This window comes from Cyrtonyx montezumae, unplaced genomic scaffold, assembly GCF_038088225.1.
Source record: "Cyrtonyx montezumae isolate F1298 unplaced genomic scaffold, pur_monq_1.0 scaffold_0, whole genome shotgun sequence".
Classification (NCBI taxonomy): domain Eukaryota; kingdom Metazoa; phylum Chordata; class Aves; order Galliformes; family Odontophoridae; genus Cyrtonyx; species Cyrtonyx montezumae.
Window position 1 is genome coordinate 47,296,152 of NW_027071824.1, and position 22,523 is coordinate 47,318,674.

General features: G+C 37.8%; 1 long non-coding RNA gene across 2 annotated transcripts in view; it reads right to left on the reverse strand.

Moving 5' to 3' along the window:
• Positions 1–4,188, reverse strand: part of LOC136048901 (uncharacterized) — a 112,458-nt gene extending 108,270 nt beyond the window's left edge. For both annotated transcript variants that reach the window (XR_010622237.1, XR_010622238.1), the window contains exon 1: positions 4,127–4,188. This is a non-coding gene — a long non-coding RNA (uncharacterized LOC136048901). The remainder of the gene's footprint in view (positions 1–4,126) is intronic.
• Between the last annotated feature and the right edge of the window lie 18,335 nt (positions 4,189–22,523).

Sequence of the window (22,523 nt, forward strand, 5' to 3'; positions counted from 1 at the left end):
AAGGGCACAGAGGGGGAAAAAGCAAAACAAACAAAAAAAAGTGTTGCACCAGCAAAGTACATTAAGGACTCCACCAATAAAAATAAGCCATTATTTACAAATGGGCAGGAGAACAAACACTTCATTACTTGTACCCTACCTGATGATGCAAATGTAATAATGCTGATGTGATTATTTCTAGTCTGAGAGTAGTCTTGTGTCATAGTTTTCTTCCATCTCACACTGATGAAGCTCAATATAAGCTCAGTCAAGGCTATTTGCATCACAGTGTTAGGGAGATAAAACAGTTACAAAGTAAGCAGATAAATGACACTAGAAGAGCTCTTGGAAGGCAATCCACTTACTGATAAACCTTTTTAAAATACACTAAATAGGTAACTTTATATGGTGAATGTGCTTCAACTTTATCTTTCTAGGAAGTTTGCAAGAGAAAGAGAGCAGAACTACATGACTACAACATGAAAAAGTTAAACAGATCCTCTACAATAAAGTATTAGATTTTTCCACACAAGCCTAAATCTGTACTTTTTCCCAAAAGAAGAAAAAACCTGACTCGTAGAAGAGGCATTACTGCACCAATACAGGAAATGTGTTACAAAACTTAAGACAGTTTTCCAGTAACAACAGGTGCAAGATTTATACCTATCTGCAGATTTCAGGGAGAAGTCTCACAAAAGAGGCTCTCCAGAGACAAATTTTTCTACCTCCACTAGAAAAGGAACTAGAGTCAACAAAAGTCCCATAAGACAGGTGGAGTGTCACCCTTTGAGACATTTTCATATGAGATTTAATAAATACATAAGTAAATAATAAGTGATCACAAAGGGAAGGTTGTTCCAAGTCCAATAAAATAACAGTCACCAGAAGCAGCATCTAGCTTCTGAGTGCCATAGCAATATTTGGCAAGATAAGGTGGAATACACTGGCTCCTCCTTGCACGGACCAGTAGGATCAAAGAGGCTGAACACTTGCGCTGAGAAACAGGAACCCTTCAAATGCAAGGTGTTCCAACAGTTATTTTAACATCATATATTGCAATATTTGGAAGGTATGGTCTTTGTTTACTCTTTATGCCATAGGAAATATCTGAAATAAAATGATGACTCAAATGGTATGAGGTTGTATATTCCATAGAAGTGAAAGAGAAAATCTCAAAGACTAACAAAAAAAAACTAAAAATAAGAGCACAGTGATTCCTTGCTATCCACACACAATTCTGAGATAAGAATGTGTTCTGCTGCCAGGAGAAATACATTGCAAACTATATGAACAGTTAAATTCTCCACTATATTAGTTTGTCTGCTTCAAATAGACCAGTTCATCAGTTCAGACTGTTTGAACTTAAATTACTTGGATATATCTACATTAAGGAGAGAGTTGATACTAGTCAATAGGAATTAATAATTTTAGCTATATATATTTTGTTATTAAAATGAGTCAGACATTGAAAGTCTGGATACAGTTGGCAAGTACCCATTAATTTAATATATTTTCTCATGAATGTGCTGTTTGGTATGACTAGTCAGCTCTTAGATCAGTAACTTAGAGCAAATAAATACTTTTAGAAAGTAGAGAAGTACATGCAGCAGCTGTCTGTGGGTGATGTTCCTGGTTTTGCAATTTGGAATATATATTAGTTTCAAGCAGCCACTCTAAGAGTAATAATAATTAGAGTCTGCTACACTGGCTAAAGCTCACATACATCCAAGAGAAACCATGAATTTCCTTGAATGTTATTAAAACCATTTAGCACAAATGACCTGAAACAGCCTTAGTCTGTTTATACCCATCTAGTTTTTCAGTTAACAAACACATTATCGGCAACTGACAAATTAAAAAAATAAAGTGAATAAAACAAAAAACAAAATTATTTGCATTAACCACAATTATAGTAAACAACAACATAGAAGGAAGAGATGTTTTTCTGTCTTCCTCACATGGTCTTCTGCATTTAAGAATCTAGATGTATATATAAACAACACTGTTGTGCTTTAACCCTGCAGGTAGCTAAAAAGCACGCAGCCTTTTAATCACTCTCAGAATCAGGAAGAAGTAAAAAAAGAAATAGAACTAATGGGTTGTAATAAACTATTTACCAAGACAGAAGAGAAAAAGAGATAATAGTGTTAATAATACACATACACGATGAGTGATGAGCAACTCACTGTTTTGCTCCTCAAGTGTAAACATGACATCGTATCAGACACTATGAAGAAAACCAACTCTTTCCCAACTAAGATCAGAACAGACACAGAAAGGAAATTGAGCATAACAGAAGCTGAAGTAAGAGAACGTGATGACCACTTGTGTTAACTTACAGCTGCAGAGTCTTCTCCATGCTATACAGACTATTATAGCAATGATTAAAAAAAACCCACCACCTTCAGTCTTAAAACTAACCCAAAATCTCAGCACATAGACTGGGGAACATTACATTGTTACCCAGAAAACCCCAAAGCCGGATGAGAATGCCTGTTGCAGCCACATGGAGCATTGCCAGCCTGGGAGCTGAAACCCAATTGCTTCTCCATAGATTGGTTTTACCTGCAGTATCTTCCTGCTTTAGTAATTCCATCCCAGATATAAAATGCATAAATTCCTACCTGAAACCCCCAGCACACCAAAATATTTGGTATTCTCTTACACTATCTCACTCACTGTAAAACAGCCGCTACAAACATTATCAAATTCTTTTTCTCATTCCTCCAGTTCCTAGAACATATCAATTAATAAAAATCAGGGAATACTGAAAACAGACTGTTTCAGCTCATTAAAACTGAGTTGCATCATCAGTCAAGTTCCAAGCTTGGGGATGCACAGGCCTGGCTGCCTGGTGCCTCTTCCACCCTGCTTGTGGCCCAGAACAGCATTTCAGCCCTCTGAGACATCCAATCCCTTCTTCAGGGGTGCTAGTTCCTAGCCCAATCTCCTAGATGCACATAGACCTTAGCAGGAGGCTGCTTGTCTCCTGGACAGAACCCTCAGCCAAAGGTTCTAGCCCTGTCTCCTGATGGGAGCCCCTGAACTTCATTCATCACTATCTCCATCCACTGATCTCTATGCCAGCCCCATGAAACATCCCCTGCTGGAGGAGGATCTATGTTTAACATCAGCTTATCTTCAATTCTGCTTTGACAGCCTCACTCCAGGCGTGTCTTGGAGGACAGCACAATCCTAGTGAGAGCTAGTCCAAATTCACAACTCAACAGAAAAATCACCAGAGTTTTGGTCAACTGTGGCTTGTAAAATTGGCTGAGCAAGCCTCTCTAACTAAACAACAAGACTTATTCAATTGGTGTTTATTAATTGATCAATATAACACACTGTGAGAAATGTTATTGCTTCATTTTACATATCAAGGATGAAGAAAAGACTTCTGATAACATTCATAACTTTCATTAACTGGAATTCACACTGACAATTTACAAAAGTGATTAAATGAAGAAACAAAACTGTAGTCTACATTTGAAACCTAATGGCAGTTTCCCCAAATCATTGCTCAGCCAATCAAGCCAGGAGACTTACTGAGTAACAGTTGCTTGTGTAATTACTACAAATTTAAAAAGACTTTTTTTAAAAAAAGATCAGAAGCACTAGCAACATAAAGTCATCATCAGGCTGGAAAAGATTATCAATGTTTTCCTTTGTTTTCATGAGAACAAAAGTTATGGCAACGAGAATTACAATATTAGTTTATCAGCTTAGAATACTATTGATTTTTTGTTTAAAGGGTCACATCTTTAAAAGAAAAGTGTGTTTTTTGTTTCACAACATTTTTCTTAGCATGACTAGATGCTAAGATATAATTATTTCTCTCCAGTGATTTTGTTCCTCAAAAAGTAACAGTTCTGCAGTTTCTAGGTAAACTCTCCATTCTTTTGTTATCTTCATTTCTTTCTATTTCATCTCTCCTCATATTATTCTACAGTACAATTTGTTCCTATCCTGGGTCAAGGCAAGTGACATATATAGTTATTTTCCTTTTCTATTTTTTTTAATTTTGTTTTTATTTTCATTCTCTCTAGTGTATGCCTCATTTCAAGCTCTACTCCCTGATTTTTCCCCTCTTCTCTCTCATTTCTCTTATCTTCCTAGAGATGAACTTATTATTTTTCTGCATATTTACCTCTCATCTTCATTTCTTCTTTCCCTCCTCATGCCCTTCTTCCACATCTGCACAATCCATATATTAGAGAGGAAAAAAAAAGTAAAGAGAAAAAAATCATACAAAACACAAAACCTGTCTGTCTCTTCCTTCTTCTAGCCTCAGAAGTAGAAGTTCACCATGTTAAATGCTGTTGCTATTCCTCTTGTTTTCAGTTATGTCATGGGTCCCAGTAATTCCTTCAGGAATAGGGGTGACTGCTTCAAGTCATCCTACTGCTGAGTCTTTGCTTTCACTGTTTCTAAGTAAGGTGAATTACATTACAAATGAGCAATATTTTTACTCTAGTGAAATTATCAAACTGCTTAACTAGGGACATTTTTCAAAAACAGTCAACCTCCTTCCACTCCATCTCTCTGAAACATCCTTGTTAGGATACGTAGCTACAAAACAACATCTGTTTTCTTCTTTCTGTTGGATTCCATTAATATCAATAAATCTATCACACAAGACCACAGGTTGGGCACTCTCAGCTTCAGCTTCTAGCTAAGAATATCTGAATTTCCCCCCCCCCACAAAAGTGCCTACTCTCAGCACAGTAGGAATCTTCTGAGCTGCACAGTGATTTTTTTCATTTGTATAGACTTCCTGAACACTCATTAAATCAGAAAGACCTCCTTGCAAGCATGGGAGGGATGACATGTTGCAATTGTTGTTCCTCCCTCCTGAGAGCGCGACGCCATGAGAATACAGAAATATTCTCATTTACTTCCCACTCATCATTGAAATTGATGCAAGAATTTCTACTGACTAGAGGTTTGGACAAGTTACTGTGTAATTATATTACTGTACTTTTTACCATTACACTTTCATATTCTATACTGCAATTATACTGTATAAAATTAATTGCATGTAAATGTGCTAGCATATCTTTAACAAGATTTACCAAGCATACTTCAGGTAAATTACAAAGAATGATTGTAACATGGTAAGGATACACTGTGAAAGTATTTTGGAACCCTTGAATGGGAGAGATTTTATAATATCACAGTCATTATTATGCCACCTACAGCAGTACTCCATGAGTCGATTCAGAAGAAAACGTGCATGGCCATGATCACTTAGCCTAGATCCACAGATTTCACTGAGATAAATGTGCTCAAGTGCTGTTACAAAACAGTTTTTCTTAAGGCTCCAGGCCTTAAGCACGTCTGTCTACAAGAAAGTATACTGTATTGCATACCCTAGGCATGCTGGAAGGAATCATATTGGATAGCATAGAAAGTCTAACAGTCTAAATATTGAAGAAAGCTCACCTTGATTGCTAACATTCATAAAATCAATCTAGAGTATTTCATATTTTATAGTGCTTTGAATTGTACCTCAAACAGTCTTTATACTGTGCCTCCCTGTTCTCCCTCAGACATCAAGTTCCTCAAGGTAGACACTGTTTTTCTTTATACATTTTGTAAATCACCAGCTATTTAATACAGTATTTGGTCAAAGAAAGTTAGAGTTGAAAAAAAGGAAATAACCAGAATGAGGCTTCCAACATATTGTTGCCACACTGTGCTCCAGACAGTGGGTCTTTCTGCATCTTAAAAGTACAGTGAGTCATCTATACCCTAAAGGGGCAATAAAGTTTTGCTCTAGTAATTTAATTTATCAAACAACAAAATAGAGCAGTAGTTTTCGAAATTATAGCTAGCAAAGTTCTAAAGGAAATCCTTATTGTCAGTTCAGAGGAGCATAACACTTGTGACAACAGATTAGAAGCATTAGCTATAAAAACTGTGCCAGGAAAACTCAATAGTACTTGTATTAAAGTAAGAACAGAGCACAGGTTTAATCCTTCAGACTAATGTATTTAAGTGTGCTCCATTTATAGACAAATTTCACACTGTTTTTGACAGGAAGAAAAAGAAATAGCCTCTATTGCTGCTCATGTGTTTGCCATGTAATTTTAAGCAGCTTTGTCATTTGAGGCATCCGGTAGTTTTCATACTGATTCAGGCATTAATCAGAACACATTTTTATTCCAGAATTAGCATACCAAAACTGTTTTGTGAGTTATCATGCTAATATGTTCTATCAAAGACTAAATTAACATTTTACTTCTGTTAACCAGAGGCAATGCTTCATGTACAATTCAGATGATGTTGCCAAACTTTTCCCATTACCAGCTGCTTAAATTTGAGGTTTCTTAATGTATCTGTGTACCTAAGAAACATAATTTGAATACAGCAAAACAAAGCCCCCAAAAGACCAGTACTGGCATTCTCAGAGCTCATGAAATCCCATACTCTTCTAGAGCTCTACTGTGATGCCAGTAGTGAGATAAGGCACAATTACCCAAACAGTCCCTATGCAGAATCCCTCTTGTTCTTCCCTATTTTTTTTCCAGTCTTCTTTAAATCTCAATTGTAACATGAACACAGATAGGAGAGAATAAGGGAAGAGGAAACAGCTAACCTGATCTTCTCTTTCCTGGAAGTGAAAGACCAAGTAAGAAGACTTTCTTCTACTTCTTTCCATTGCATTCCAGTGCAAATTATAACCTTCCTCTAAGGCAACCATTTAATGCCAACAACTACCATGATGCATTATTTTTTTTTGCTGGCACAGTTTTTGTGTCTCAACCCATATGGGTGTTCTATGACATATTCCAGTTTCACCCTTCCTATAAATGCATAGATCACTCATGCAGCTTCTAAATGACAGAAAGTATGTACACTTCCCAGACTTCTGTAAAATCTGCATAATAATATTAATACCCGATAAACTGTGCTAACAGAAGTTTGTATCTTCTAGATAAACAAAGAATGTTTTGCCAGAAATCTGAGACCAAGGGGTGAGGGTAGACAGAAGTTTTAAATTCTCATCAGTAGATGGTCCCTGCTCACAATGGGGTGAAATATTTAATTGCTTCATTCCATTCTAGAATAACCAACCCACAAAATCATCTTCTTCTCAAAAGACTTATCTCATTTACTGGCCTTACAGTGTACTCAAGAGTATTCACAAGATTTTTCACTAAGATTAGATCATGACCAAATTTGGGCAATATCAAACCATACTCCTGAGTCATAAGTTCATAAGGTTGGAAAGGACCTATAAGATCATCTAGTCCAACCATCCTCCTATCACTATCTCTACCCAACTACTAAATCAAATCCTTTAGCACCTCATCTAAACGCTTCTTGAACAGCGCTAGGGATGGTGCCTCAACCACCTCCCTAGCGCTGTTCAAGAAGCGTTTAGATGAGGTGCTAAAGGATTTGATTTAGTAGTTGGGTCTTGATATAATCTCAGTTAATTGATATAATCTCAGTTAATGCTACAAAGTAATACCAACTGCATCTAAAAAGGCAAAAAATAAGAGCTGGGTTATTATTCATAGTCACTTCAGGACCCACAGGAAGCCTGTACAGAACTGAAAGGAACCACGTTCCCAACAAATTTCTCTCCCCATAAAAAAACTGCTGTGATCCTTATTAGCCTATCTATAAATGTCAGATGTTTAGTACTATTTTCATGTTAAAGGAAATAAGACTTGGATGCTACTGCTAACATCTGCAAAGAAAGGTCACGTTCCCCTAGCCAAACACCAGTAATTTAAGACTATTTGAGGTTCTACTGTGACATAATTGTCAAATAGTAAGCGAGAGTTCATAATCACAGCTAAGATGTGAGTACAGTTAATGAATGCCAGATATTTCTTCCCATAGAGAATCTAAGGTAACTTCCTCTCTCTGCTGGCTACTTTCCCAACCTATCATCACAATCCCAATTAATCTGAGTTGAGACTCAGCCTCCTAATTCATATTTCTGCTGTTCTCTTCCTTGCAAATTGAGGTACTGTGTCATTTTCAAGAAGAAAAATAAAGAATAACTGGGAGCTGCAGGCCAGTCAGTCTCACCCCTCTGCCTGGCAAAATCACGGAGCAGAGCCTCCTGAAGGCCCTACTGAGGCACATGGAAAATAAAGGTGAGGTAACTGGTGATAATCATGGCTTCACCAAGAGCAAGTTGTGTGTGACAAACTTGGTGGCCTTTTACGATAGACTTACAACACCAGAAGATAAAAGAAGACCAGCTAATGAGTTGTACTTGTGCGAAGCATTTAACACCAACTCACATGACATCCTGGTCACTAAACTGGAGAAAAATTATTTGATGGATGGACCACTAACTAGATCAAGAATTGGCTGGATGGTCACATTCAAGAGAGTTGCCATCTACAGCTCAATGTCCCAGTGGGCACTGGTGACAAGTAAACTTCTTCAGGGTTCAGTGCTGTGACTGGAGCTATTTAACATCTTTGTTAGGCAACATGGATAGTGGTATTGAACATTGCCTCAGCAAGTTTGTAGGTGACACCATGCCGAGTGGTATAGTGGACACATTAGAGGGAAGGAGTGCTATCCAGAGTGACCTGGACAGGCTTGGACAGCAGACCCATGCCTACCTCGTGAAGTTCAACAAGGTTAAGTGCAAGGTCTTGCACCGAGGTTGAGGCAATCCCAAGCACAAATACAGGTTGGACAGAGAATGGCTTGAGAGCAGCCCTGAGGAAAAAGATTTGGGGTGTAAGCTGATGAAAGACTCAATACGAGCTGGCAATAAGTTCTTGCAGCCCAGAAAGCAAACAGTATCTCTTGCATCAAGAGAAGCATGACCATCAGGTTGAGGGAAGTGATTCTGCCCCTCTGCTCTGGTGAGACATGACCTGGAGTATTGCATACAGTTCTGGGGCCTCCTATGTAAGAAGGGCATTGGAGCAGATCCAGAGGAAGGCCATAATTACATTTTCTCTCTCCCCCAACAGAAAGAAGAAAAGCATAAAATATTATCCTTAATATTTTGATTGTAGCGACACAGTAAGTTTTGCTGAAGGATTGGTATTTAGCAAGGCAATGAGAAAAATGATTTTTCTTAACATAACTGGCTGCTTCTTGTAGCCTTTTGAAAGATATATCTAACCTGTAGGGAGAATTTTAAAGACCTCAGTGTCCATTGTATGCACTTCAGCCCAGCTACCATTGAATCTCTAGATCTACATGCAACATAAATATCTGTCAATCTAATGCAATTGCCACTCATTTATGAAAAAAAGCAATAAAAACTACTACAGCACTTCTCATGTAAGGTGCAGTACACCACACAAGGGAACAGTAACATAGCACTGAGTATTTGATTAACAAGCCACCAAGGCTGCTTCCTCCATCATTACTATGAAAAACCCTTCAATAATCTCTGCATCAACTCATCCCCCACAGTGCAATGTGGCTTGCTGAAGAAGCAAAGCTTCTTTTCAGCCTACTGAACCATTTGTTTCACTTTCAAAACTGCCTCTACCTGGGAAAGAATCAAACTCCTGTTTTCAGAAGAAAATTTTCATCAAGACACTTAAAAGTCACAATAGTTAACCTATTTCTGAAGCAGGATGGGGATAATTAAAAAGCCTTTCTTTAAGCCAGGAAAGAAAACCTCCGAATTCTCCCTGTAGAGTGAAAACAGTTCTGCTGACAGGCAGCCGAGAGCAACTGAAAGACAGGTGACCTGACTTGTCCCCTAGAGGAGCCTGATGACTGTAAGTCAGCTTTTCTCAAGCTCCCTGCAAACCTGACCTTTTCTGATTTTCATCGCTTTTGTGCTATCCCCACTCCCACAGAGGGGAAAAGCTACTGCCTTCTGCTGCCAGCAACCTCTTTACTAGGCAGTAAGGGAGGAAAATCAGATGTAATTACTGAGAACTACTTAGTTCATTTTCCCAATCGCACAGGAGATAAGCTGATGCCTGTAATTAGAGGGTTGTTAGCTGTTCCCTGAACTGTATAAACAATAGTAACTAGTTGCAGCTGCTTTGTACTCCGTTACACAGGAGAAACTGAGCTGCTACTAGTAATAAATTAGCAGAACTTAGATTTGAATTTAACATGTATCCTTTTTCGTTTAGTAAACAATGTTTTAGACCCTTTTAAATGTTTCTCTTGCTCTCTTTCATCGCAGTACTCATTTTAATGAACTCTGCCGCTGACACACTAAACTCACTTTTAAAAGCCACCTTCACTTCCGCAAACCTTTCACCTATAGATCAGCACTATACCATGTTGATACAGCCAAGGTTTAGGTGAAAAATCCTATTTAATGTCCTGTACATCATTCACATTTTTTGTTTTAGTTGACTTTCTGTGGCAGCTCAGCTTAATAGGGAGATGTACAGCAGAAGCAAAGCACAACGACGATCAGCAGATACAAATATACACCTACAAACCCTAGAAGGAAGAGAGCTACTTCAACCACTTATCTAACAACGTAAATGTCTGAACCCTGGAATGACAGCTTGTTCTCCTTTCCCTGCTCACAAAACTTGGGCTGCTGGCTACAATCAATTACACTTCCCAGCACTTCCTAGGAACGTGGCTGCCTATGACACTGCATTCATGTATCAAGATAGAAGCCGTGTACACATGAAAGTTTGCCCTTGACTCTCCTAAGCATGATGACAACTTGAGCTGCTAAAAAATCTGTCTGGCTGCTCAGTGAGCAACAGCTTGTAATAGTGATAATAACAATAACACATCTTTATAATAAGCTAAAATAATAAATGGAATGTATTTCTAGCCAGAGAACATAGGGCTACACCAGGACAAGATGGTTTTCAGCTCAACCTCCTTTGCCAGTATCCAATTCCTAAATTAAGGAATAGTAATAATAGTAATAAAGTAAAAATCTGACTTTTCATTTATGAAAAGCACAACTGTTCATTTTTTCTTGAAGAATCATTAGCAGTAGAAGAAAATTAACATATACAAGTTCTTTAAACACTCTAAATAACCAGATGATTAGTAATGAAGTATGGAAGTAGGTAATATCTATCCTTCTCTAAAGAAGGATAGAGAAGCCTGAGAATCTAGAAACATTGTATTTAACATCTTTCATGTAAAATATTCACTCTTTCCTTCCCTCTTGACATTTTCAATAATTAAGCTTATACTTTATTCTATACTGCTCTCTTATAAAATTTGGTTAAAGTAGGATGCCCTTCCTTCAGAAACCTGAACTAATAGAATTTATGTCTAAGTGCATAACCTGTAAAACTCAGAGATCGAATGATTAAGTTTATTAATGAAAAACATTAGTTCTACTAACTGTTGTTCTAATATCAGCAAACTACCAATCATGTATTTTAGCTACAAGAACATTTCTGCCATCTCCATACTTCGTTTGAGATAGCAGAAAAGCTGTAATTCACTCCTGCAACTTTAGTAGTTGTTTCTTCATAGTTAACATAACGTAGTGCATTATACTGGACCATGAGATATAACAACACGGTAAATGCTAAAGAGTTTCAAAGAAGTACCAGCAAGCACACAACAAAATTTTCCTGTTTTAGATGTTAACCTTGCTGCTATAACTTATCTCTATTTCAACCCATATGTGAACAAACCTAAAAAATAATAAAAGAAGTAGGACAATTTCTTCCACAGAATTCTCACAAATAAGCCCCCACAATGAGTTCCCAGAGAGTCCAGTCTAAAATAACATGACCTTAACATACATCAAAGTAATTGAGAAGACTTCAAGCTTTTTAAGCCCAAGCAAGTCAGCTGAATTTAAATAAGCTGTTTATTCATTGCAAACCATTTTGTTCTTTCCCATCTCATCTCTGATTTCCAGATTAGTGGAAAGTTATGACCAATAGAAGTCCTGCCTCCTTCTCCCTCAACCAAAAGAAGCAAGAGTAAGTTGTCCTTATTTCCTACCATATTGTTATATACCCAGTACTTTGCAATAAACAGGGTTTTCTGAACACATCAAAACACTTCCGCCAATTGACAAGACTTTTACAACAACTTAGGCTAGACTACCTTTAACACAAGGGAAAGTGCAGCAAAGCAGCAAAGTTCTAAGCTACAGATAAGCATAGGACTGAATGAGAACTTGCTCAAACACAACAGCTACAAGCACAAAAATAACAGAAATAAGCTAGTCACCTACAAAGACCTCAGGTAGACAAGGAACTCCAGCAAGATACCCTCACTTCCATTGCCAACCCACAAATGAGATCTGGAAAGGGGTGGATCCTGGCTCTAGGCCACTCAGGTATCTCAGGTACATTTCATGCACCTGAGCTCCTCTGGGTTGGGTCTGCTTTCCCACTAGGCTCTCAATCACTGTTTCAAGCCATGACCTAGCATTTCCTCTATACTGACGTATAATATAGTACATTTAATAGGGGAGCTTTAGAAGTCAAGTATTTTAATGTTTTTGCTTTTTATTCAGGAACTATAATATAGTAAGCTTTCTTTTTGTTGTTTTTGTTTATATATATATATATTTTTTTTTTTTGTCAGTGAGTATTTTACTCACTGAAAAGAAGATAATTTTGTCTTTGAATTATTCAAAAATCCTAGTCACTGAAAATATTTTGGCTGAAATTTTATTTGTTGCATGCAGAGGAAGGGGAAAAAGGGTCGTCAAACAGGTGAAGGGCTGAAGTTAGCACAGCAACTCATGTCTAGAATTCTAGATCAATTTTTTTCTAGAGATGTGGGTCCAGATATTTAGAGTAGAGAATTTTATTTATACTCATGACATAGACTAAGAAAAGGGCAGGTCTAAACATCTCCCTCTCAGTAGGCACCAGTAATACACAGGATAACTTAGAAGTGGTTCACTCCTACTTTTTGGATCTATGCTATTCAGAAAAGTAAATCACTAGACTAAAGAGTGCTAAGGGTGGTAGAAAGGAAATATTGCCACTGTTACATTTTTCCTAAGTATTTATTTGAGGAAAAGAATACACAAAAATTTCTTCTAGAAAATGAAGAGACTAAACCTGGATATTGTATTTCCCCGTAACTTCTACAAAAATAAGGATGACATTATCTTACAGGCAAAGCTAAAATCTTGATTTCACCGAATCAAGGAGTTGACAGAGAACTTTTGCCAGTTATTGCTATTTGTGTACAGAGAAGATAATGAAATACCCTTTTCTTTAGACTTGTAACAAAACTTTCAGCCCCTCGTGGTGCTCTGGTGGTTCTTCACAACTTCTCTAAGGAGCTGTGACTCATTAGCTGAAGAATGCTAGCTTAGATTTATAGTATTCATCCAGAGATTACATTTATTTACTTAAACAAATAAAAAACAACAACAACAAAAAGATTTTTGTTTTGTCAGCGCATACATGCATGATAGAAGTAGTACAACTAAATGGCTTTTGAGGGAAGAATAGTAGTGTTTCTGATACATCTTACATCTGTAACTAACCATTACCCTGTTCCACACAAATTATTTGTGCTTAAATTTTCAGGTCAATAGCATAGGGAGTAGCAAGGAACAAAGCCAATGCAATGGAAGAATCTAATAAAGAAAGACATTTCTGGGCCCTTTGGCTCCCTCTGTTATCATTACTATGCCCTAGCTAGCTGCACATCCTAGATTTTCTAATAGAATAAACTGAGAACCTCAAAAGGGGAATGCTCTGGTTAACACAAAAATGAATTAAGAAGGCCTGTGATGAAACCGTTGAAGCAGCAAGAGAAAGTCCCATCAGACATGAGCTCTCCAGAATATTTTAATGTCTGTTTCTGATTTGTGTGTTTTCTTGATGGATCTTCCTACTCCAACAAACTAATGTGGAAAAAAAGAAGCATGGTCAGAAACAACCCTGAGTTTTAACTTGCCTGGAAGGAAAATGTGTTGAAGAAGATTTGGGGAGCCTAAAAGATGATACTGAAGAGTCAAAATGGTAACATCTCTGGTCACGCTACTGATGTGACATAATATCAGTATAACTATCTCAATACAAAAAAACAAATACACTAGGAAAGTGAAGATGTGATTGTACTTTGTGCAGAAGGGGAAATCTAAAGCAATAGATGCAAAGATGTGAGTTGATACTGCATGAGTAGAAGAAACTTAAATTTTATAAATAATGTTTTACTTCAGAGCCTTCTCCTTTTTTGAACAGTGTTCACAAGTAATAGATAGCATTGTTGCTCCATCCAGACAGAAAAAAATTCACCAAAAGAACAGAGAAGGAAAAGAAGTGGGTCTATAATGTCTTTGCTCTGCCAGATCAAATTCTGGGACTTCCAGTCTCTCTGACACAGACATAAATCAGGACTTCATGACAGGAATACTTCCCACTGAGGACATCTGCTAAATTAAAAGTACTTTTATACAGCCAAAAAAGGCTAAGCAAAATGAAGGATCAGGCTGCATGGGAATCATTAGGTCATGGCCTGAACCAGTGATTGAGCACTTGGCAAAGTGGTGTAGTCAGCCCTGGGAGCACATGTGGAAGCAATTCACCTTTGTGACCTGAAGGGTCAGACCCAGCACTTGCCCCTCCCTAACCTCATTTAAAGGCTGACAATCACAAGGGAAGCTTCTCTACTCGGAGATCACTTACTCTGGAGCATTTGGTGGGTACTGATTCTTGGAAAAGGGTAAGCAATTTCTTCTTTATTATTGGACTGTGACCTCTACCTTTCTTCAGTGATCTGAAACTGGTTTAAAGCAGCTATATCTCCTCTCACCTATCTTTACATTTGGCAAACTAGGCAGGAGCACATATCAAAGGCAATATAAATTCTGAGTTGGCTTTGATAAAAGGTGTAGCAAATGTATTTAGATGGGGAAAATCCAAATACGTTTTCCAGGGAGAACCTGGACACACCCTGGAATTTCTAGGTTCTCCGTGGCACAGGCTGGCTTCTATAGTAGAAAGATGAGACCCGTTAAAGTGATGGGGGAAACATTATCAGCTCCCCAACCAAAATGATAACATATTTCAAGGGCCTAGGAAAGGATACTTTGATAAATGAAGACAACTTGTGGTATCCACTGTGGTCTGCCTGAAATCATTTTAATACCTCCAAACAACATCTCAAGGACAGAAGTCAACTACTGTGCGATCAAGTTAAACTAGAATGTAAGATTGCTATATTAACTAGTAAACCTACTCAAACTAACACAATACAAGAAGTCAAGGCCTTGTCTCTTATTAACAAAGGGGATTGTGAGCAATTGGGCCTCTATGGTCTTGACAGTGTTGTAAAAGAGAACTAAAAAAGCTGAACTGGAAGCTCCAGTGGAACCAGACTCTTTATGAATCCAGAAAATAGCCACTCAAAAAAAAAAAAAATTCAAGAGAGTCCTATGGGAATGCCACTCAGAGTGGCTTCTTCCCTAAACTATGATGCATGTTACCATGTGCTCATATATGGCTGTTGAATGGTTGGACTTAGACCAACAGTTCCAGAAAAGGCAGAGGCAAAGTGTCTCAGCATGGCTGTTAAGTCTGTGGGATATAGGAGCTGAAAGTGTTGCAGTAAAACAGCCCCAAAATATTGAAGTTAGCCTGTATTACAACACAGCCAATCTAAGACAGATTATATGCAACTGTTGTACATAATGAGGAGAATCATTCCTTAATTCAGTGGATTATGTCAGCTTTTTGACTGATGTGGCTTAATAAACCAGATATACCTACCCATAGTAGTTTAAGGGATATTATGGAAGAGCTCCAGAATTACACATGGGAGATAGGTATGAGGGAAGCCCCATTTGAGGATACTTGTGAGAGTCCTGACTTGGTCAAATTCACTGTGGAGATGAGAGACTAAATTCTACAGCAAAACAGCTACAATAATTCTTGGACATCCTGGATCATTGAAGTACATTTATACCCCACCTTGCACAGATCCTGAGCCCTCTGTATAGACTAAGAAAGGCCAATTGTGGGATCGGGAACAGACAGAACAAGACCCTTTCCATCAAGCCAAATAAGCTGTCAAATAAGCACAGGAGCTTAGTATATTTGATCCCACCCTACCTCCTGAATAAGATGTACTTGTAACCCAGAAGGGGTTTGGGTGAGGTTTGTGGCAGTGTCAGGGGTCCATCTACACCCCAGTTTCTGGTCTCAGTTTTGGCATGGAGCTCAAGAAAGGCCTAGCTTAATTGAAAAAAGAGCTACTGGGCACCTACTCTTCCTTGCAGGCAACAGAATCAATAACAAAACAGAAGAGGTAGTAGTAAAAGCAACAGTACCTATTCAAGGATGGGTAAAAGATCTATCACATATTCCTAAGACAGGAGTGGCCCAAGCCCAAACAGTGGCACACTGGGTCACCTATCTGGAACAATGAAATAACTTATCCTCCTCACCATTAAAAGAAGAGTTACAAAATACACTAGGCTAAGTGACATACCATAGTGATGCCACTGCAGAGATCACTATTGTGCCACCAGAGGGCATGGACAAAGTAGCCACTGGACAGAACTGAGAGCAGTGTGGATGGTTATAAACCATGAACCAGGTGATGGTACATATATACATGGTATATATACGCACAGGTAGCTGAGTGGTCTACCAGGAACTTACACTTTGGATTGCATAGTGGGTTATTCAGGATTGGACTAGCCATGTCTGACCAGTCTGAGGCAGAGACATGTAATTAGTTATCTGGAATGTGCTTAGGCATAGAATAGCGTATGCCTACCATGTATTCAGTCACAAGGGAATGCTGAATTCAGCACACTGGCTCAGGTAAGGTGGATAGATCTGCCAGCAGATAACATTGTCCAATGACTACATAGGAAGTTGCAACATGCCAGAGACAAGACAATGTGGGTTGTGGTAAGAAGGTACTCATGTGAATGTTAGATATCATCCAAGTATGTAAAGAACGCCTGTAACAGGACTTCAAGACTTTCAATGCCTGTAAGACTCATGCACAAATTCAGCTTACATGCTCTGATTATCTGCATGCTGGCACAAGGGACTTGCTCTGAGCCAGATGAATTTCAGTGGGTACGTGGGTCTTACCTGAATGTTTACTAAGAACAATGAGAGCATAAGCTAGAAGAACAGAAACCAACATCTACGGAAATGTTAGAATTGTGAGAATTGAAAAATGCACTAGAAAAATACTCAGAACTTAGTAGACTAGAAGTATCCTTGTCCATGGCAGAGAATTTAGAACTAGATGCAAATCCAACCATTGCATGACAGGAACTCTGCTGGAAAAAAAAAAAAAGTACTTTTTCTTACTGAAAAAGTAAGACTCATTCTAAATGTTATATAATAGAAAATAAATAAAGCAGGTTTGGAAGCTGTTGGAAGAAAAAGATAAAGGAAGGACTACAGGTTATGTATTTTACCTATTTTAGTAGCTTATAGAATCCTAAATGTAGAGTTTTTCTACTCAATAATTGAAGGAGAGTACTACTTATGACCAGATAGTTATTGCAGGAATATTATGGAGCTGAATAAACAAGCAAGTGTTCTCAGGTATTCTAAGAAGCACTGCAAAAGCAAAAAGATTTAAGCATTTCCTTACTATCTCTGCAAAGCTAATTTAACTTCAATAATTTATACTAAAATAACCGATTCAGGCCTTGGGCTCAAAATGTACAGCTAAGTTCTTCTTTTACGTATTTCTCTGCAGTGCTTCTTTCACTTTCCCTTTCTTTCTACATTCCATTCTACATCCTTAGCAGATTTATCTTGTTTTTTTATCCATTTGATAAACCTTTTTTTTTTGGGGGGGGTGAAAAATCAACACCATGCAGTTCTTCCAGAATGCCTTAAAATGCAAACAGCCTACTCATTTTCTCTTAATGCACTTTTGTGGTTCCTCTTCATAAAAGTTTCTTTTTCATGTAGACATTTTTGGAAGATAATGATTAAAAAAAAGAAAACAAAAGATCAGATAGGAAGATGTAGGACAATTTCACCATATATCCAAATAAGACATTACCAACACAGTGAAATGCTGCTCATTGTGTCATATTCCTATATTAATGGCCACAAAATGAAGTATAGAAAGTTCAGTACAAATGCACATGGGAACTTCTTCACAGTGCAGGTGATGGAGCACTGGCACAGGCTGCACAGAGAGGTGGTGGAGTCACCTTCTCTGGAGATGTTCAACACCCATCTGGATGCCTACCTGTGCAGCCTGGCCTAAGAAGCCTGCTTCAGTAGGTGTGCTGGACTCAATGATCCCTAGAGGTCCCTTCTAATCCCTACAGCTCTGTGATTCTGGATAGCTTATTGTCCCCCAGCTTGTAACAGAGGTCTGAATTAGAAGATATGAGATAATGCTTCTGTTGACAATTCTCATTTTCCAAATGGTCATAGCAAAATTTATTTCTACACTGTAAAATGAAATTACATGTAAAATCATTCCTGATGAGACCTGATGTTGACCTCCTCTGTTCCTGAACAGTTTCCAAATTCATGAATGTCCTGTTGACCTATTAGAGAAAAGTAAGGGTACTCATCTGGTTTCTAAATTCTTCCTTAAGTCTCAGCTCTCTCGCTCAACAGAAGACTGACTATTGTCTCATCATTTTAAGCAAAATGTAGCCTAAGTTCTCATTAAGACTTTACAGTACTGTATACATGTATGGATGTTAGCAGGTACCTGGGAGTCTGACCTAGAAATCTACCTATTCTGATACCTATATAACCTTTGCTTAGTCCTGATTAAAAATAAAAACTTTTTGCTTCCTTTCTTTTTAAAAAAGACTCCACTTTTAAAAGTCTTCTTGAAAAGATTCCTTATCACTGCTTAAGTTTCACACTGTGAAATACCTAAAAATGCTCTCCTGAAACTCGGTGATTTTGGAAGGAGGCAGGAGAAGAGGGAAGAAGAAAGACAGCTCACTTTCACTGTCTGAAAAAGAGAAGCAAGTTGAGATTAAAGCATAAGATGAAACAATTCAGACACAAAGCACAAACGACAGAACAGTTTAATCACACATTCAAGAGATGGTGTCTTTTGGCTCATTTTTGGTAGCCATTTGAGCAAGTGCAATCATTTGCTTTAGTTTACTAGCTAATAGCTGAGAGGAAAAACTGAGCATCCATCACTCCCATGGAAAACACCCTGTCATCCATCAGCAGGACTCTCTGTGCTATAGCTCTGCAGGGTAGACAATGAGTGCTCTAGTCTGTTTCTTCTTAACTAAATTGCAATATTTTCAGATATAAGATAGCTGATAGGAAAAAAACCAACAACAACAAACAAAAAGGAACCCACAAAGGCTTTGATTTGCCACTGATGAGAACTGCAGGTAAAAACATTAAAAAATACCATAAAATTAAACAAAAATATACAAAACAACAAAAAAATGTTTTTTTCTTTTTAAATACCGGAGATGTTGTCATTATACTTACAAGCATTCATGTAGCCATTTTAACTCTAAAGCGCCACCATAAGTTCTTGTATGGGATGAAACTATAAACCTATCATTACAAATTTAAAACATAACATCTTCTACAGCTTCAACTATACGTAATATATAGCTGCTAAAAATCTACTACTTTTAAGTGAAGATATAAACAAGACAAGGTGTTGATATGGATCGGTTGCAAATGTAAAATTGATCACCGGTTGGCCAAAACTTCACAGAAAGTCAAGCAAGCTAGTAAGAGCTAAAAAAAATAAATATAACTGGATCAACAAACAAATCCTCCCTGCTTAGTCCCTCATTTTCTTTTGAGGCCCTACTGGCTCTGAAGTGTGAATCCATTCACTGGTCATTTAACAGAGCAATCATTTTTATAATCTGACCTTGTTCAAACTGTAGACAGAAGCGTGACCAATTTCATAAAATAAAGCCTTCAGCACTGGTGACTCCTGTCACAGCACATTACCTCTGCAGCTGTTCTGGCACAGCTGTCTTGAGAGACTTTCCTGTGAACCAGACCAGGAACTGATCCAACTGGAAATAATCCCATGGATTTTTTTTTCCTTTTACTTTTTTTTTTTTTTTAATCTTGTCTTCAAGCTAGATCACTTCTCCCTAACTCACATCAGGAGTAGGAACGCACAGGAAAGTGACAATTGACCCTGACTTGTCTTGCTGCTGGGTATTTCAAAAGTGTTAGACTGCAGCCTAGGAACTTCTTTCTTTCTGAAGCTAGTTCCCTCTAGCAAAATGTAGATTATATGTGCAAAAGTAGGCATACATATTTAGCATTAAAAGCAGGTTCCAGAATCACTAAACACTGGAGAGAGACAAATTGTGCAGCTTGTATCATAGGTACAACTGTATCTGCTCCAGGACTGAGTTCCATAGCATTAATTTTATGGTGAGTTCTTTTTTTCCCCAGAGAATTGCATTTTTAGTCTTCTAATATCCTCTCTGTAGAAGCAAATTTACAGCAACTAACCCCAGACTGTTGGATACTCTGTGTTCTGTCAGCATTTTACAGAGAAGAGGAAGCTCAAGAGTAGCCCACAAGTGCTTTCAGTCTATTCTGCCAGCTGCAGCTTCAAATAAAAAACTTAACAATTAACTTGGAAAAGCTGAGCTGTATCAAATTGTCCCAACCCAACTCAATCTATCCAGGATACATCAGTGAAAGTTTACACCTATAATCAGTGGCCAGTCTTGCCTGGGTTCCCAGTATGAAGAGCTCTTCAAGCTTGGTCTTGGAGAAACAATAAGAGTAGGACAGAGGATTTATAATGCAGGGTTGTGAGGAAATCTGTCTTGAAAACATGTACTTAACTGATGGTATAGACATGCTGGGTGTTATTTTGTTGAAAACATTTTCTTCCTGAAACATTCATTTATTGCTTCAGGGGACTTTAAATATCATTACTTGTGGCCTAGATGATTGCAGGTATTCAGGCTCATACGAGAAATGTAAGCTTTCCACTGTGCTATTTCTCTGAGACACAGATGGAATAATATGATTTATCTGAAGTCACCCAGGGATACAACAGCAATCAACCTCACCAGGCCTATTCCCAAAAGCTGACTGTAGATGTTAAGTACACATTATATGCTAGAAGTAGCAGTGGATTCCTCAACCAAATTCCATTTTTTGCTATAAACAGTTTATATGGTTAACAGCTTGTTGTGTATTTGATGACTCATTAAGCTGTCTTACTAGATCATCACTGTGGTAAAAATGGGAAGTTGAGAGTATCACATGGACTGCTGGTGCAACAAGTCTGTGAGGCTGATGACTATACTGATGACTTTATTGGATAATTTGTTGGCAATTAAAGCACTGGACATCTAAATAAAAACAACAAACTCGGTGACAGGTTGTAGACAGCCCCATAGAGAGAAAAAAAGTTGTGGAGAAAGGAATAAAATTGTCATCTGTGAGTTATGCTCATGGTCCAAAGATAACATGATATCACTGAGGCCAAATACACAGTGCTTACAGCATCTGCACTGTCTGGCATTATCTACAGTTGTTCTTTTAAGCCTAGCAATGATGACTTCAGCCTAATTTCTCCTTTACACATAAGATCATTTATACAACTTGACCATTACAAAGGCTACATACTTTTAATTGACATCTGCTATAAGATTGTTTTTCATTGACAGTGCAGTTAAAAAGACTGAAATAAATGGGAGTCACATCTCTGCTTTACCATGTGCACATCACTCTTGAACATATGTAGTAGAGTCCATAATGGTTTGTTCTAACAAGTAATTCACTGTGAAAAAGATGATGAATCAATTACAGTGTTTTACTGCTCTTGGCTAAGTATATGAAATAGCATGTATAGTAAGCATATTTTATGATTTATTCAAGTATTATCATTGAAACACTTGTGTTCTTTGTAGGAGATGAGGAAATAAAGAATTGAATGGTTTTTAATAAAAATGAGTCATCTTTTGAAATGATTTGCTTTATTTTCCCAATTTCGTGATATTAACTACAAAGTAGTTTGGCAGTTTTGCTTGAATGACAGTCTAGCTCTTGCCACTACCTGTAACTCTGGAGCAAAGAGATGTTTGTGAGATTCTTCTTACAGGTAGAGCTAAGTTGGGTACTACAGGGAGGCTGTCCATGTCAAGGAAGCAAGAGGAGATAGTGACCACTGACAGACACTGCCAAGAACAAGAAAGTCAATCCTGCAGGCTCATGCTCTGGGTTTTTGTTTTTTTTTTTTTTTTGCACATTTGACTTAGCTCCCGTTATATTAGTGGAACATCACTGCTGACACAATTGCTTACTTTGTTCCCCTTGTTTTCTCTCTGACATTTAGTTTCCTTCCTGTTAGACAGTGGGCTTTTCTAAGGGAGAAATCTGCACTACATATTCTCTATGCCAATTAAGTATTGATTATTACAAAATAAGATCTGTGTTGATGCAACTACCAACATTTGTTCTGAAAAAGATTTTAAGACAAAAGTTTCTTAAATCTGAACATCTCCACTCCCAAGAATGAATTGCCTTATGAAGGAAGCAATCTTCTACTCTCCTTTTTAGGATAGCATCATATGATTTCTATAAAAAGCTGCCATCTCACTGGTTTGCACTCGTAGACTGCTGTCATCAGCTATCCTCTCCCCATCACTCCTTCCTGCTTTATAATCTTAATGACTACTTCTCCCTGTTTTGGTCAACATCAGGATG